This window comes from Pleurodeles waltl, chromosome 7 (assembly GCF_031143425.1).
Source record: "Pleurodeles waltl isolate 20211129_DDA chromosome 7, aPleWal1.hap1.20221129, whole genome shotgun sequence".
Lineage (NCBI taxonomy): Eukaryota > Metazoa > Chordata > Amphibia > Caudata > Salamandridae > Pleurodeles > Pleurodeles waltl.
The window spans coordinates 525711360-525729976 of record NC_090446.1 but is presented as its reverse complement, the minus strand read 5'-3'; positions in this window follow the sequence as shown (position 1 = coordinate 525729976).

The window sequence follows — 18617 nt, the reverse complement described above, 5'->3', positions numbered from 1 at the left end:
GGAGGTAAAGACAGCTATATTGTCTAGATATGCTGCACTAAAAGCTTCCAGCCCTTGCAGGACTGTATTCACCAACCTCTGAAAAGTGGCAGGTGGTGCATTTTTCAATCCAAAAGGCATTACTGTGAAATGGTAATGGCCTCCAATGGTTGAAAATGCAGTTTTTGCTTTTGCATCTTCTGATAATTTGATCTGCCAATACTCTGCAGTCAAGTCAAAAGTGCTTAGATACTTGGCAGATGCCAGTGTATCTATGAGCTCATCTGCCCTGGGTATAGGGTGAGCATCAGTTTTGGTTACTTGGTTGAGACCTCTATAGTCTACACAAAACCGCATTTCCTTCTTTCCATCCTTGGAATGAGGTTTCGGTACAAGTACCACAGGAGAGGCCCATGGACTTTCAGAGTGCTCAACCACTCCCAGTTCTAACATTTTCTGCACTTCTTGCTTTATGCAGTCTCTGACATGGTCAGGCTGCCTATAGATCTTACTTTTGACAGGCAAGCTGTCTCCAGTATCTATAGTGTGCTCACACCAAGAAGTGGTGCCTGGCACAGTAGAGAAGAGTTCAGAAAACTGACCCAGAAGATTTATGCAGTGGTCTTTTTGCTCAGCAGTAAGACAATCTGCCAGTACAACCCCTTCCACTAGAGCATCTTGTTGTGTGGAAGAGAAGAGATCAGGGAGAGGGTCACTCTCTTCTCTTCTTCCTGTCCCTCATCTGTTGCCATGAGCAGGGTGAGATCAGAACTGTCATAGTAGGGTTTCAGGCGATTGACATGGAGCACCCTAAGGGGACTCCTGGCAGTGCCTAAGTCAACTAAGTAGGTGACTTCACCCTTTTTCTCAACAATTGTGTGGGGTCCACTCCATTGATCTTGGAGTGCTCTTGGGGCCACAGGCTCCAAGACCCACACTTTCTGCCCTGGTTGGTACTGAACTAAAACAGCCTTCTGGTCATGCCATTGCTTTTGGAGCTCTTGGGTGGCCTGAAGGTTTTTACTGGCCTTTTTCATGTACTCAGCCATCCTTGATCTGAGGCCAAGGAGATAGTCCACTATGTCTTGCTTTGGAGCTTTTAAAGGTTGTTCCCAACCCTCCTTAACAAGTGTTAGAGGACCTCTCACAGGGTGTCCAAATAGGAGTTCAAAGGGGCTGAAGCCCACTCCTTTTTGGGGTACCTCCCTGTAAGCAAAAAGGAGGCATGGTAAAAGGATATCCCATCTCCTGCGGAGTTTTTCAGGGAGTCCCATAATCATGCCTTTGAGAGTTTTGTTAAATCTCTCCACCAGTCCATTTGTTTGTGGATGATAGTGTGTAGTGAATTTGTATGTCACACCACACTCCTTCCACATGGCCTTTAAGTAAGCAGACATGAAATTGCTTCCTCTGTCTGATACCACCTCTTTTGGGAAGCCCACACTGGAAAAGATTCCCAGGAGGGCCTTTGCCACTGCAGGGGCTGTAGTGGTCCTTAGAGGAATAGCTTCAGGATATCTGGTGGCATGGTCCACTACCACCAAGATAAACCTATTGCCTGAAGCAGTAGGAGGGTCAAGGGGGCCAACTATGTCAACCCCTACCCTTTCAAAGGGAACCCCAACCACAGGCAGTGGAATAAGGGGTGCCTTTGGAGTGCCACCTGTCTTGCCACTGGCTTGACAGGTTTCACAGGACTTACAAAATTCCTTTGTGTCCTCTGACATTCTAGGCCAATGAAACATGGGACCAAGCCTGTCCCAAGTTTTCATTTGCCCCAAATGTCCAGCTAAGGGAGTGTTGTGAGCTAGAGTTAGGAGGAACTTTCTGTACGCCTGAGGAATCACCAATCTCCTGGCAGTTCCAGGTTTTGGATCCCTTGCTTCAGTGTGCAAGAGGTTGTCCTCCCAGTAAACTCTGTGAGAGTCACTGACATCCCCATTGGCTTGTTTGACAGCTTGCTGTCTTAGACCCTCTAGTGTGGGACAGGTCTGCTGTGCCACACTCAGCTCCTCCCTGGCAGGCCCCCCTTCACCCAAAAGCTCAGCAGTGTCTGCTTCCAGCTCCTCTGGTGTAGGTTCTGCACAGGGTGGAAGTTCTTCTTCCTCAGAAGAAAAATCCACTGTAGAGGGAGGGATAGTAGGTAGTGCTTTACTTCTACTAGCCCTAGCTTTAGGGAGCACTTGGTCCATTGTTCCAGGATCCAAGTCACCCTGTCCTTTTTGCTTTTTGGCCTGAGCCCTGGTTAAAGCAAAAATATGCCCTGGAATGCCCAGCATTGCTGCATGGGCCTCCAACTCCACATCTGACCAAGCTGATGTCTCTAAATCATTTCCAAGTAGACAGTCTACAGGTAAATCTGAGGCAACCACAACTTTCTTTGGACCAGTAATCCCCCCCCCCCAGTTGAGATTTACAACAGCCATGGGGTGGCTAAGTGTGTTGTTGTGAGCATTGGTTACTTGGTACTGGTGACCAAGTAGGTGTTGTTCAGGGTGGACCAGTTTCTCTGTTACCATTGTAACACTGGCACCTGTGTCCCTGTAGGCCTGAACCGCAACACCATTTATTAGGGGTAGTTGCTTGTACTTATCCATGTTAAGGGGACAAGCAACTAAGGTGGCTAAATCAATAGCCCCCTCAGAGACTAACACAGCCTCTGTGGTCTCCCTAACAAGACCAACCCCAACTAAGTTACCAAAAGTGAGCCCAGCTACTCCCTTGGATTGGCTATTAGTAGGTTTGCTCCCACCACCACTGCTATTAGTAGGGACACTAGGTGTAGCAGTAGGGGCTGTAGTGGTAGGAGGCTTGGTGCTTTTCTTTGGACAATTGGGATCTGTTGTCCAATTGCCTTTTATTTTACAGAAATAGCACCATGGTTTCTTTTCTTTGTTTTGATTTGAAGAGGATTTGGGCCCACCACCCCCACCAGAGTGTTTTTGTGGGCCTGATGAAGACTCATTTTTAGATTTGTCCCCACCCTTGTCAGAAGACTTACCATCCTTCTTCTTATTGCCATCTTTGTCACCCCCTGTATGAACTTTTCTGTTCACCCTTGTTCTGACCCATTTGTCTGCCTTCTTTCCCAATTCTTGGGGAGAGGTCAGATCAGAGTCCACCAGGTACTGGTGCAACAACTCAGACATACAGTTATTAAGTATATGCTCTCTCAGGATTAAGTTATACAGGCTTTCATAATCAGTAACTTTACTGCCATGTAACCACCCCTCCAAGGCCTTCACTGAATGGTCAACAAAGTCTACCCAGTCTTGTGAAGACTCCTTTTTGGTTTCTCTGAACTTCATCCTGTACTGTTCAGTGGTTAAGCCATAACCATCTAGGAGTGCAGTCTTAAGAACCGCAAAATTATTAGCATCACTTTCTTTCACAGTAAGGAGCCTATCCCTACCCTTTCCACTAAATGATAGCCATAGGATAGCAGCCCACTGCCTTTGAGGGACATCCTGTACAACACAGGCCCTCTCAAGTGCAGCAAACCAATTGTTAATGTCATCCCCCTCTTTATAAGGGGGAACTATCTTGTGCAGATTCCTAGAATCATGCTCTTTTGCAGGATGACTATGGGGAATACTGCTGCTGCCACCATGGGTTTCTAAACCCAATTTCTGTCTTTCTCTTTCCACCTCTAAGGACTGCCTATCCAAATCCAGCTGTTGCTTCTTGAGCTTCAGTCTGGTTTGTTCCACTCTCAATCTATTGAGCTCCCTTTCTAACACTCTGTCATCAGGGTTGGTGGGTGAGGCATTGTAGGAAGGTACCATCTAGCCTGGCATGTTACCCCCATTTTTCACTGTATATATGTTGTTTTAGTTGTATGTGTCATTGGGACCCTGCCAGCCAGGGCCCCAGTGCTCATAAGTGTGCCTGAATGTGTTACCTGTGTTATGACTAACTGTCTCACTGAGGCTCTGCTAATCAGAACCTCAGTGGTTATGCTCTCTCATTTCTTTCAATTTGTCACTAACAGGCTAGTGACCAATTTTACCAATTTACATTGGCATACTGGAACACCCTTATAATTCCCTAGTATATGGTACTGAGGTACCCAGGGTATTGGGGTTCCAGGAGATCCCTATGGGCTGTAGCATTTCTTGTGCCACCCTTAGGGAGCTCTGACAATTCTTACACAGGCCTGCCACTGCAGCCTGAGTGAAATAACGTCCACGTTATTTCACAGCCATTTTACACTGCACTTAAGTAACTTATAAGTCACCTATATGTCTAACCTTTACCTGGTAAAGGTTGGGTGCTAAGTTACTTAGGGGGTCATTCCAACCCTGGCGGTCGGTGTTAAAGCGGCGGCCAACCCGCCAACAGGCAGGCGGTGCAAAAAATGGAATTCTGACCCTGGCGGAAACCGCCAACAGAGACCGCCACTTTAACACTCCGACCACCACGGCGGGACAAACAAACAGCGCGGCGGTCACCGCCAACAGACAGGCGGGAGACAATGTACCGCCCACCCTATCACAACTCACCAATCCGCCACCTTTTCCGGGAGGGGAGCCCCGCCGAAAAAACACGGCGGAAACAGACTACGAACGGGAAAACGCTCACCTCTACACACTCCACGAGGAATCTGGACAGCATGGAACCCGAATTACACATCCTACCTGCTATTGTCTACCTGCTCCTCTACCAGGAGCACGAACGCCGCCGCAGGAGACAACGGTGAGTACTGCACCTACGACACAGGGGAGGGGGGAGGAGAAAAGATTACGGGCACACACATACGCGACACACCCACCCTCACCCACAACTACCTACACATCAATGCAGAGCAACAACTCAGAGTGCCACTCCCAAGCCCCGCGGAAGAATGCAAAGACAAAATAAAATGATCATGAAATACAAAATATATTGTAAGGCTACGTAAAACTTTTTTTCAAACATCTATAACTATATACACATATGTAAATTGTCCTGTCCAAATTGGGTTTCAGTCATTGTACGTGGGCCGATGGGCCTCAACACATGGGCAAAGCCCACACAGGAGACCCTAAGCCATTGGAGAGAACACTGCAGGGGCATCAGATAGAAAAACTACAGGCACCTCAGGGGGAAGGGAAGGAGAGGCACCTCAGCCAGATGAGTCCACGACACCAGATCCACGAGGGGCCTCCATGCCCACTGTGCCATCCTGGGGAGTGCAAAGCCACAGTCTCACAAGTCTCTACAGTGGGTGGATTGCCCACTGTGCCATCCTGGGGAGTGCAAAGCCACAGTCTCACAAGTCTCTACAGTGGGTGGATTGCCCACTGTGCCATCCTGGGGAGTGCAAATCCACAGTCTCACAAGTCTCTACAGTGGGTGGATTGCCCACTGTGCCATCCTGGGGAGTGCAAAGCCACAGTCTCTCAAGTGGATTACAGACTCCACTGGTACTGGAGGAGGCATGGTGCCCAGAGTGCATCGTGCAGCCCTGCCCGACACAGATCCGGGCCTGCCCCTTCTGCCAATGGGCCATCGGTGCTTGAGACGGCGGTGCCCAGCTGAGCCGTGCTTGAGATGAAGGGCCCAGCGGAGCAGTGCTTGAGACAGCGGTGCCCAGCGGAGCCGTGTTTGAGATGAAGGGCCCAGCGGAGCGGTGCTTGAGATGAAGGGCCCAGCGGAGTCGTGCTTGAGATGAAGGGCCCAGCGGAGCGGTGCTGGAGATGAAGGGCCCAGCAGAGCGGTGCTTGAGATGAAGGGCCCAGCGGAGCGGTGCTTGAGATGAAGGGCCCAGCGGAGCGGTGCCTGAGATGAAGGGCCCAGCGGAGCGGTGCTTGAGATGAGGGGCCCAGCGGAGCGGTGCTTGATATGAAGGGCCCTGTTCAGCGGTGCTTGAGATGAAGGGCCCTGTTCAGCGGTGCTTGTCTTGAAGGGCCCTGTTCAGCGGTTCTTGACACGGCGGTGGCCTGTTCAGCGGTGCTTGTCTTGAAGGGCCCTGTTCAGCGGTGCTTGTCTTGAAGGGCCCTGTTCAGCGGTGCTTGTCTTGAAGGGCCCTGTTCAGCGGTTCTTGACACTGCGGTGGCCTGTTCAGCGGTGCTTGTCTTGAAGGGCCCTGTTCAGCGGTTCTTGACACGGCGGTGGCCTGTTCAGCGGTGCTTGTCTTGAAGGGCCCTGTTCAGCGGTGCTTGTCTTGAAGGGCCCTGTTCAGCGGTTCTTGACACGGCGGTGGCCTGTTCAGCGGTGCTTGTTTTGAAGGGCCCTGTTCAGCGGTGCTTGTCTTGAAGGGCCCTGTTCAGCGGTGCTTGTCTTGAAGGGCCCTGTTCAGCGGTTCTTGACACGGCGGTGGCCTGTTCAGCGGTGCTTGTCTTGAAGGGCCCTGTTCAGCGGTTCTTGACACGGCGGTGGCCTGTTCAGCGGTGCTTGTCTTGAAGGGCCCTGTTCAGCGGTGCTTGTCTTGAAGGGCCCTGTTCAGCGGTTCTTGACACGGCGGTGGCCTGTTCAGCGGTGCTTGTCTTGAAGGGCCCTGTTCAGCAGTGCTTGTCTTGAAGGGCCCTGTTCAGCGGTTCTTGTCACGGCGGTGGCCTGTTCAGCGGTGCTTGTCTTGAAAGGCCCTGTTCAGCGGTTCTTGTCATGTGTCTCCAGGGCACCATATCCGGCCAATACATGGAGTTCACTCGCCATCCGACTTCTCGCTTCCGGGGCCCTCCTGTGCTGGAGTCCCGGGCCCGTGGGTGTCCTCCTTCACACCCGGAATGGGGCTGGTGGGGCCCTCCTGGGCAGCTCGGCTGCTGCCGGACTTGTCAGCCGTGCTGCCCTTGCCATCCTTCCGTGATTCTCTGTGGCCCTTGCCTCCCTTTGTAGATGTGCCAGGTGGCACCCCACATCCTGACGGTGCCAGGGTAGTGCCTTTGGAGGCTGCCGTCTCTGGCCTCTCGTGCCGGGCCTTGCCTTTCTTGGTTTTCTTCCCAGGGGGTGGGCTGGCTGTCCCTTTACTGCTGGCCGATGTTGCTGCCCTTGAAGGTGGTGGACTCCAATATCCCTGTACTATGGACCTTGTAGGTCCAGGGGTTGTGGTGGCTGAGGTGCTGATTGGACTCTTACGAGATGGAGGGGGTGGGTCAGGTGATGGAAAGAGGTTAATTTTGGACAGGAAAAAGTTTTTAGGAGCAGTGGGAAGGGTAGGTGCAGTGGGTATGGGAGTGGATGAAGAGGATGTGGTTGTAGGAGAGTCAAGTGTGGTGTCTTTGGGTGCAGGTGCTTGTGACGGAGGCTGTCGTGAGGTGGATGGCTGTTGGGTGGATGGCTGCCTGCGTTTGTGTGGTTTGGAAGAGGGGGTGACAGACACACTGGGAGAGGACACAGGGGACGTGTAAATGGCAGTGGGGGTGGTGACTGCACGTGTGCGGAGTGTTCTGGTGGGTGTGCTGATGATGGACGTAGTGGCTGATGATGTTGTGCATGGAAGTGTGAGTGGAGACGTCACAGGGAGGGAGGAGGGAGACGAGGAGGAGGGGGACACAGAGGAGGCAGTGGCTGTTGGTATGTCTGCATGTGGCTGTTGCTTGTGTGAATGCTTGTGTGATTTGTGGTGCTTATGTCTGGATGAGCTGGCCTTGGGTGTTGAGGTGTGTGCAGGCTGGTCTGTAGGTGTGTCTGGGAGAGGCAGAGGAACAGGGGAGTGGGACTGGGTGGAGGAAGTTGGAGGAGGGAGGCAGGAGACAGGGACATTGGGTGCCGTCAGTGCTGAGGCCAGAGCGTTGAACGATCGCTGATGGGCAGCCTGACCCGAATGAATGCCCTCCAGGTATGCATTGCTCCGGTGCACCTCCCTTTCTACCCCCTGGATGGCATTCAAAAGGGTAGACTGCCCAACAATGAGCGTCCTGAGGAGGTCAATGACCTCCTCACTGAGGGCAGCAGGGGTAACTGGGGCAGGGCCTGAGGTGCCTGGGGCGAAGGAGATGCCGGCTGTAGGAGGCTGGACTGGCTTGTAGTGAGTACCTAGGGGTACTTGCACCTTGCACCAGGCCCAGTTATCCCTTATTAGTGTATAGGGTGTCTAGCAGCATAGGCTGATAGATAATGGTAGCTTAGCAGAGCAGCTTAGGCTGAACTAGGAGACGACTGAAGCTCCTACAGTACCACTTAGTGTCATATGCACAATATCATAAGAAAACACAATACACAGTTATACTAAAAATAAAGGTACTTTATTTTTATGACAATATGCCAAAGTATCTCAGAGTGTACCCTCAGTGAGAGGATAGGAAATATACACAAGATATATATACACAATACCAAAAATATGCAGTATAGTCTTAGAAAACAGTGCAAACAATGTATAGTTACAATAGGATGCAATGGGGACACATAGGGATAGGGGCAACACAAACCATATACTCCAAAAGTGGAATGCGAACCACGAATGGACCCCAAACCTATGTGACCTTGTAGAGGGTTGCTGGGACTATTAGAAAATAGTGAGGGTTAGAAAAATAGCCCACCCCAAGACCCTGAAAAGTGAGTGCAAAGTGCACTAAAGTTCCCCAGAGGATAAAGAAGTCGTGATAGGGGAATAATGCAGGAAAGACACAAACCAACAATGCAACAACGATGGATTTTCAATCTAGGGTACCTGTGGAACAAGGGGACCAAGTCCAAAAGTCACAAGCAAGTCGGAGATGGGCAGATGCCCAGGAAATGCCAGCTGTGGGTGCAAAGAAGCTTCTACTGGACAGAAGAAGCTGAGGTTTCTGCAGGAAAGCAAAGGGCTAAAGACTTCCCCTTTGGAGGACGGGTCCCTCTTGCCTGGGAGAATCGTGCAGAAGTGTTTTCCCGCCGAAAGAACGCCAACAAGCCTTGCTAGCTGCAAATCGTGCGGTAAGTGTTTTTGGATGCTGCTGTAGCCCAGGAAAGACCAGGATGTCGCACATTGTGTCAGGAGAGAGAGGGGACGTCGAGCAAGACAAGGAGCTCTCTCAGCAGCAGGTAGCACCCGGAAAAGTGCCAGAAACAGGCACTAAGAGGATGCGTGAAACAGTGCTCACCTGAAGTCGCACAAAGGAGTCCCACGTCGCCGGAGAACAACTTAGAAGGTCGTGCAATGCAGGTTAGAGTGCCGTGGACACAGGCTGGACTGTGCACAAAGGATTTCCACCGGAAGTGCACGGAGGCCGGAGTAGCTGCAAAAGTCGCGGTTACAAACAATGCAGTCTGGCGTGGGGAGGCAAGGACTTACCTCCACCAAACTTGGACTGAAGAGTCACTGGACTGTGGGAGTCACTTGGACAGAGTTGCTGGATTCAAGGGACCTCGCTCGTCGTGCTGAGAGGAGACCCAAGGTACCGGTGATGCAGTTCTTTGGTGCCTGCGGTTGCAGGGGGACGATTCCGTCGACCCACGGGAGATTTCTTCAGAGCTTCTAGTGTAGAGAGGAGGCAGACTACCCCCACAGCATGCACCACCAGGAAAACAGTCGAGAAGGCGGCAGGATCAGCGTTACAGAGTTGCAGTAGTCGTCTTTGCTACTATGTTGCAGTTTTGCAGGCTTCCAGCGCGGTCAGCAGTCGATTCCTTGGCAGAAGGTGAAGAGAGAGATGCAGAGGAACTCGGATTAGCTCTTGCATTCGTTATCTAAGGAATCCCAAGAGACAGAGACCCTAAATAGCCAGAAAAGAGGGTTTGGCTACCTAGGAGAGAGGATAGGCTAGCAACACCTGAAGGAGCCTATCAGAAGGAGTCTCTGACGTCACCTGATGGCACTGGCCACTCAGAGCAGTCCAGTGTGCCAGCAGCACCTCTGTTTCCAAGATGGCAGAGGTCTGGAGCACACTGGAGGAGCTCTGGGCACCTCCCAGGGGAGGTACAGTTCAGGGGAGTGGTCACTCCCCTTTCCTTTGTCCAGTTTCGCGCCAGAGCAGGGCTAAGGGGTCCCTGAACCGGTGTAGACTGGCTTATGCAGAAATGGGCACCAAATGTGCCCATGAAAGCATTTCCAGAGGCTGGGGGAGGCTACTCCTCCCCTGCCTTCACACCATTTTCCAAAGGGAGAGGGTGTAACACCATCTCTCAGAGGAAGTCCTTTGTTCTGCCATCCTGGGCCAGGCCTGGCTGGACCCCAGGAGGGCAGATGCCTGTCTGAGGGGTTGGCAGCAGCAGCAGCTGTAGTGAAACCCCGGGAAAGGCAGTTTGGCAGTACCAGGGTCTGTGCTACAGACCACTGGGATCATGGGATTGTGCCAACTATGCCAGGCTGGTATAGAGGGGGCAATTCCATGATCATAGACATATTACATGGCCATATTCGGAGTTACCATTGTGAAGCTACATATAGGTAGTGACCTATATGTAGTGCACGCGTGTAATGGTGTCCCCGCACTCACAAAGTCTGGGGAATTGGCCCTGAACAATGTGGGGGCACCTTGGCTAGTGCCAGGGTGCCCTCACACTAAGTAACTTTGCACCTAACCTTTACCAGGTAAAGGTTAGACATATAGGTGACTTATAAGTTACTTAAGTGCAGTGTAAAATGGCTGTGAAATAACGTGGACGTTATTTCACTCAGGCTGCAGTGGCAGGCCTGTGTAAGAATTGTCAGAGCTCCCTATGGGTGGCAAAAGAAATGCTGCAGCCCATAGGGATCTCCTGGAACCCCAATACCCTGGGTACCTCAGTACCATATACTAGGGAATTATAAGGGTGTTCCAGTAAGCCAATGTAAATTGGTAAAATTGGTCACTAGCCTGTTAGTGACAATTTGAAAGAAATGAGAGAGCATAACCACTGAGGTTCTGATTAGCAGAGCCTCAGTGAGACAGTTAGTGACTACACAGGTAACACATTCAGGCACACTTATGAGCACTGGGGCCCTGGGTGACAGGGTCCCAGTGAAACATACAACTAAAACAACATATATACAGTGAAAAATGGGGGTAACATGCCAGGCAAGATGGTACTTTCCTACACCCGCCTTCGTGTGCGAGCGGGCACGGGGCGATCGCAGAGGGGCTGCTGGGAGGGCGGAGCTGGTGCGCTGGGTGGCGGCTGTACCTGTTGTTGCGGTGGGCACGGATGTTGCTGCCACCACAAGGGAGCTCCCTTCCGAGGACGTGTCTGTGTCACTGATGTCTCCACGTGTCCCCGTTGTGGAGCTCCCCTCGCCCTCCGTCTTAATGGTGAACTCAGAGTCGGTTGCATGGCCGTCCAGGGCCATGTGAGATGCAGCTCCCTCGTGCTCCGATGCCACTTCTCCTCCGCCTGATGATGCCACAAAAAAGGGGGGGGAGAAAATGAAGACATGTTGAGTGCATCCATTGGCAACACAGTTGTCGGAGAGGACAGACACAGAAGCCCCCTGCACTACGCCACGCACTTGGGGTACACTACTCAATCATTGGGACTTGGCCTACAAGCTAATGGACGACAACTGCACACATAGGTGACACAGGGCCATGGATAGCTGTACTTGGCCCCCTACAGAGGTGGGGGCGGGGGCACAGGGCCATGCCTTACGGAGGGGCCTAGCCTACAGAAATCGCCCTGGCCTAGGGAGACCCACATCCCTCCTCCCCCACCCAGACACCTCCACTGCGCGCTAAGATAGCAGAATGTGCTGGTACTCACCCCCTTGTGTCTGCTGTGATGTCCTCACGCGCCCATCCAAATCTGGGCAGGCCACCGCCAGGATCCGAGACATCAGGGGGGTCAATTGACGAGTGGCACCCCTCCTACGTTGGGAGGCCATCCCCAGCAGAGCCTCCGTGGTCTTCCTGCTCCCGCGGCGGATGTCCTCCCACCTCTTGCGGCAGTGGGTGCCCCGTCTGTTGTGGACCCCCAGGGTCCGGACGTCCTTGGCGATGGCACGCCAAATGTCGATTTTCTGATGGGCGCTGACCTATGTGACATGTACAGGGGGAGAAAAAACATTATTATGATTTTCTGCATGCTCGATGTGAGTGGCCCCCCATCCCCACCCTTGCCAATGTGGCACATGCTCTCATCCGTCGTTTGATGCATGCCTCAATCGCTCCCCTCCCCACCATCTTTCATCCACCCGACTCAACACAGGCATTGCCCCCAAAGCATGCTCCCAGTGTACTTACCTGTTGGTCTGGAGGACCGTAGAGTAGCGCATACTGTGGGAGGACCCCATCCACGAGTGTCTACAATTCTTCAGAAGTGAAGGCAGGGGCCCTTTCCCCAGTCGCAGCAGCCATTGTATCTTCCAGACCGAGCTCATAGCAGTGTAGGAGGCTGGACTGGCTTGTAGTGAGTACCAAGGGGTACTTGCACCTTGCACCAGGCCCAGTTATCCCTTATTAGTGTATAGGGTGTCTAGCAGCTTAGGCTGATAGATAATGGTAGCTTAGCAGAGCAGCTCAGGCTGAACTAGGAGACGTGTGAAGCTACTACAGTACCACTTAGTGTCATATGCACAATATCATAAGAAAACACAATACACAGTTATACTAAAAATAAAGGTACTTTATTTTTATGACAATATGCCAAAATATCTTAGAGTGTACCCTCAGTGAGAGGATAGGAAATATACACAAGATATATATACACAATAGCAAAAATATGCAGTATAGTCTTAGAAAACAGTGCAAACAATGTATAGTTACAATAGGATGCAATGAGGAAACATAGGGATAGGGGCAACACAAACCATATACTCCAAAAGTGGAATGCGAACCACGAATGGACCCCAAACCTATGTGACCTTGTAGAGGGTCGCTGGGACTATTAGAAAATAGTGAGAGTTAGAAAAATAACCCTCCCCAAGACCCTGAAAAGTGAGTGCAAAGTGCACTAAAGTTCCCCTAAGGACAAAAGAGTCGTGTTAGAGGAATAATGCAGGAAAGACACAAACCAGCAATGCAACAACTGTGGATTTCCAATCTAGGGTACCTGTGGAACAAGGGGACCAAGTCCAAAAGTCACAAGCAAGTCGGAGATGGGCAGATGCCCAGGAAATGCCAGCTGCGGGTGCAAAGAAGCTTCGACTGGACAGAAGAAGCTGAGGTTTCTGCAGGAACAAAAAGGGCTAGAGACTTTCCCTTTGGTGGACGGATCCCTCTTGCCTTGGAGAGTCGTGCAGAAGTGTTTTCCCGCCGGAACGACGCCAACAAGCCTTACTACACGCAAATCGTGCGTTTGGCGTTTTTGGACGCTGCTGGGGCCCAGGAGGGACCAGGAGGTCGCAAATTGGACCTGCAGAGAGAGGGGACGTCGAGCAAGACAAAGAGCCCTCACTGAAGCAGGTAGCTCCCGGAGAAGTGCCAGAAACAGGCACTACGAGGATGCGTGAAACGGTGCTCGCCGAAGTTGCACAAAGGAGTCCCACGTCGCCGGAGACCAACTTAGAAAGTCGTGCAATGCAGGTTAGAGTGCCGTGGACCCAGGCTTGGCTGTGCACGAAGGATTTCCGCCGGAAGTGCACAGGGGCCGGAGTAGCTTGCAAAGTCGCGGTTCCCAGCAATGCAGCCCAGCGAGGTGAGGCAAGGACTTACCTCCACCAAACTTGGGCTGAAGAGTCACTGGACTGTGGGGGTCACTTGGACAGCGTCGCTGGATTCGAGGGACCTCGCTCGTCGTGCTGAGAGGAGACCCAAGGGACCGGTAATGCAGCTTTTTGGTGCCTGCGGTTGCAGGGGGAAGATTCCGTCGACCCACGGGAGATTTCTTCGGAGCTTCTGGTGCAGAGAGGAGGCAGACTACCCCCACAGCATGCACAAGCAGGAAAACAGTCGAGAAGGCGGCAGGATCAGCGTTACAGAGTTGCAGTAGTCGTCTTAGCTACTTTGTTGCAGGTTTGCAGGCTTCCAGCGCGGTCAGCGGTCGATTCCTTATCAGAAGGTGAAGAGAGAGATGCAGAGGAACTCGGCTGAGCTCATGCATTCATTATCTAAAGTTTCCCCAGAGACAGAGACCCTAAATAGCCAGAAAAGAGGGTTTGGCTACTTAGGAGAGAGGATAGGCTACTAACACCTGAAGGAGCCTATCAGCAGGAGTCTCTGACGTCACCTGGTGGCACTGGCCACTCAGAGCAGTCCAGTGTGCCAGCAGCACCTCTGTTTCCAAGATGGCAGAGGTCTGGAGCACACTGGAGGAGCTCTGGACACCTCCCAGGGGAGGTGCAGGTCAGGGGAGTGGTCACTCCCCTTTCCTTTGTCCAGTTTCGCGCCAGAGCAGGGGCTAAGGGGTCCCTGAACCGGTGTAGACTGGCTTATGCAGAATTGGGCACATCTGTGCCCAACAAAGCATTTCCAGAGGCTGGGGGAGGCTACTCCTCCCCTGCCTTCACACCATTTTCCAAAGGGAGAGGGTGTCACACCCTCTCTCAGAGGAAGTTCTTTGTTCTGCCATCCTGGGCCAGGCCTGGCTGGACCCCAGGAGGGCAGATGCCTGTCTGAGGGGTTGGCAGCAGCAGCAGCTGCAGTGAAACCCCAGGAAGGGCAGTTTGGCAGTAACAGGGTCTGTGCTACAGACCACTGGGATCATGGGATTGTGCCAACTATGCCAGGATGGCATAGAGGGGGCAATTCCATGATCATAGACATGTTACATGGCCATATTCGGAGTTACCATTGTGAAGCTACATATAGGTAGTGACCTATATGTAGTGCACGCGTGTAATGGTGTCCCCGCACTCACAAAGTTCAGGGAATTGGCTCTGAACAATGTGGGGGCACCTTGGCTAGTGCCAGGGTGCCCTCACACTAAGTAACTTTGCACCTAACCTTTACCAGGTAAAGGTTAGACATATAGGTGACTTATAAGTTACTTAAGTGCAGTGTAAAATGGCTGTGAAATAACGTGGACGTTATTTCACTCAGGCTGCAGTGGCAGGCCTGTGTAAGAATTGTCAGAGCTCCCTATGGGTGGCAAAAGAAATGCTGCAGCCCATAGGGATCTCCTGGAACCCCAATACCCTGGGTACCTCAGTACCATATACTAGGGAATTATAAGGGTGTTCCAGTAAGCCAATGTAAATTGGTAAAAATGGTCACTAGCCTGTTAGTGACAATTTGAAAGTAATGAGAGAGCATAACCACTGAGGTTCTGGTTAGCAGAGCCTCAGTGAGACAGTTAGGCACCACACAGGGAACATATACATGCACACCTATGAGCACTGGGGCCCTGTGTGACAGGGTCCCAGTGACACATACATATAGGCCACAAACCTATGAGCACTGGGGTCCTGACCAGCAGGATCCCAGTGACACATAACAAACATACTGAAAACATAGTGTTTTCACTATGAGCACTGAGGCCTGGCTATCAGGATCCCAGTGAGACAGTGAAAACAGTGACAAACACCCTGACATACACTCACAAACAGGCCAAAAGTGGGGGTAACAAGGCTAGAAAGAGGCTACCTTCTCACACAACCCCCCCCCCCCCAAACGAAGGACAACAAGGCTAACCTTGGCCAGTTGAGACTTTATTGTCTAAGTGGTGATAAGTAGAGAGTAGCTCTGCAATAGACTGGTTACTCCCTTTATCATCCACTATATGGTTACTTCCCTGTGGGGATGTAAACCACCCTGTTTGAAGTTTTTTAGCTAAGCAACAATGTGAAGATGTATTTTCAGAGTTTCTATCAGTAAGTTTTAGTTTAGAGCAGTGGGAATTGTCCACTGAACCTATTTGTAGTGATGGAAATGCCAGACAGGGATGCTGTCTCAGAAAAGCCATAGCTGGGCAAAAACTTTGTCCATATGGCTGGAAGAGAGAACAGGGATGCTGTTTCTCTTGGGTTGGAGCAGGGCAGGGATGCTGTCCTATCAGCTCCACACTAGGGCAGGGATGCTGTCCTAAGTGTTGTGAGGCAGTGCAGAGTTTCTGCACTAAAGTTTCTCTGGGAGGGTTGGAGGGATGCTCCATGTTAACTAAAATGGTGCTCTTTTTCTCACCAATGTTAGTTATCCCACAGAGAGGTACTTCCACCTCAGGGAGTCCAGCTTTGCCAGCTGATGAATCCCTTGGAACAGGTGCCACCCCAGGAGAGGTTTCTCCCACCACAGGAATAGTATCCTGAATGGTAGGGTGGTTAGGGGATACTGTGATACCCTTTTTACCTGTTGATGGAGAGGGATCCTGAGTTTTCAGGCCTTCTCTCCTTTGCTTTTTCATTTCACTTGAAATGAGAGGGAACAATTCCTCAGGGATGCCCAGCATGGCTGCATGGGCATAAAACTCTACATCAGCCCAACCTGAGGCCTCTAGGTCATTACCTAAGAGACAGTCTACAGGTAAGCTAGGTGATACCACCACCTGCTTAGGGCCAGTAACTCCACCCCAACTAAACTGAATTATAGCTAAGGGAAGAAACTTAGTGGAGTTATGGACATCAATAATCTTATACTGTTGTCCAATGATGTGTTGTTCAGGAGGCACTAGGTTTTCAGTCACCAAAGTGAAACTGGCACCTGTGTCCCTGTAGGCCAAGGCCTCAACACCATTTATTGAAACTGTCTGCCTGTACTTATCCATTGTAAGGGGACAAGCAGCCAGTGTGGCAAGGCCAGTGCCACTAGGTGTGACAGAAACTGTCTTGGGACTGATTATATCAGTTTCCACTATGGACCCATAAGTGAACCCAACTACACCCTTTGCTTGACTGTTGCCAGCAGTCCCACCACTAGTACCACTACTGCTAGGGGCACTAGAGCTTGATGTATTAGTGGTGGTAGGCTCAGGGGGTTTACCTGGACAGGACTTATCCCCTGGCCTATGGCCTCTGTTTTTACACACAAAGCACCAAGGCTTTTTAATGTGTGCAGGTTGGGAAGAAGAGGAAGAATTTGTTTTATCCCCACCCTCTGAAGAGTGTTTAAGATTTGAAGTGGGATCTTTGGTTTTACCCTTATCCCCATGCTTATCTTGAGATTTTTCACCATCTTTCTTCTTATTGCCATCTTTGTCACCCCCTGTATGAACTTTTCTGTTCACCCTTGTTCTGACCCATTTGTCTGCCTTCTTTCCCAATTCTTGGGAAGAGGTCAGATCAGAGTCTACCAGGTACTGGTGCAACAAATCAGACACACAATTATTAAGTATATGCTCTCTCAGGATTGTGTTATACAGGCTTTCATAATCAGTAACTTTACTGCCATGTAACCACCCCTCCAAGGCCTTCACTGAATGGTCAATAAAATCAACCCAGTCTTGTGAAGACTCCTTTTTGGTCTCTCTGAACTTTATCCTGTACTGTTCAGTGGTTAAGCCATAACCATCCAGGAGTGCATTCTTAAGAACTGTAAAATTATTGGCATCATTTTCTTTCACAGTAAGGAGCCTATCCCTACCTTTTCCACTAAATGATAGCCATAGGATAGCAGCCCACTGCCTTTGAGGGACATCCTGTACAGCAAAGGCCCTCTCAAGTGCAGCAAACCACTAGTTAATGTCATCCCCCTCCTTATAAGGGGGAACTATCTTGTGCAGATTCCTGGAATCATGCTCTTTTGCAGGATGACTATGGGGAATACTGCTGCTGCCACCATGGGTATCTAAACCCAACTTCTGTCTTTCCTTCTCTAATTCTAAAGACTGTCTATCCAAATCCAGCTGTTGCTTCTTGAGCTTCAGTCTGGTTTGTTCCACTCTCAATCTATTGAGCTCCCTTTCTAACAATCTGTCATCAGGGTGGGTGGGAGGGACATTTCTAGATACAGAGGTATGATGGGAATGAACAGAAGGAGACCTGTCCCTTACAGAGGGCACCCTAACAGCTTGGCTACCAGTATAATGTGAGAGCACACCATCAGTATGGTGTGATTCAACCTCTGTACCAACTATGCTAGACTGTCTAGTAATGGGCAGGCTGAGAAGTTTCTTTCCTGAACCTTTTCCTGGGGGAGTCCCTGGATCAGATTGAGAACCATTAGCTACTTTTTCACCAGATTGGGCACTTATGGCCTTATCCTGTACTCTAAGCATATTAATTAACAGTTCTAAGGAAGGATTCTTCCCTACACTCAAACCTCTCTCTATGCAGAGACTCCTTGCTCCTTTCCAGCTAAGGTGGTCATATGCAAGTTTGGACAGTTCAAAATTTTTGCCTGTGCCAGACATTTTTTTAGAGAGAGTTAAAGTGATAGAAAAAGAGAAAAAAGTTTTCAGAACTTTTTGGAAAGACAAAAAAAACTTTTTAAACTTTTAAGAACTTTTTGAAAGTTTTAGAAGTACTTTTCAGCACTTAGAAAAGAGTGAAAAGAGGAAATGCAAAACTTTTTGGCTATGTGTATATACACTGACCTTGTTTTGTATATTTTTCTCTTATGAAAAGTACAATGACAAGAGTGGTAAGTAGTCTCAAGCACTTATCCCACCACTGCACAACCAATGTAGGAGGCTGGACTGGCTTGTAGTGAGTACCAAGGGGTACTTGCACCGTGCACCAGGCCCAGTTATCCCTTATTAGTGTATAGGGTGTCTAGCAGCTTAGGCTGATAGATAATGGTAGCTTAGCAGAGCAGCTCAGGCTGAACTAGGAGACGTGTGAAGCTACTACAGTACCACTTAGTGTCATATGCACAATATCATAAGAAAACACAATACACAGTTATACTAAAAATAAAGGTACTTTATTTTTATGACAATATGCCAAAATATCTTAGAGTGTACCCTCATTGAGAGGATAGGAAATATACACAAGATATATATACACAATAGCA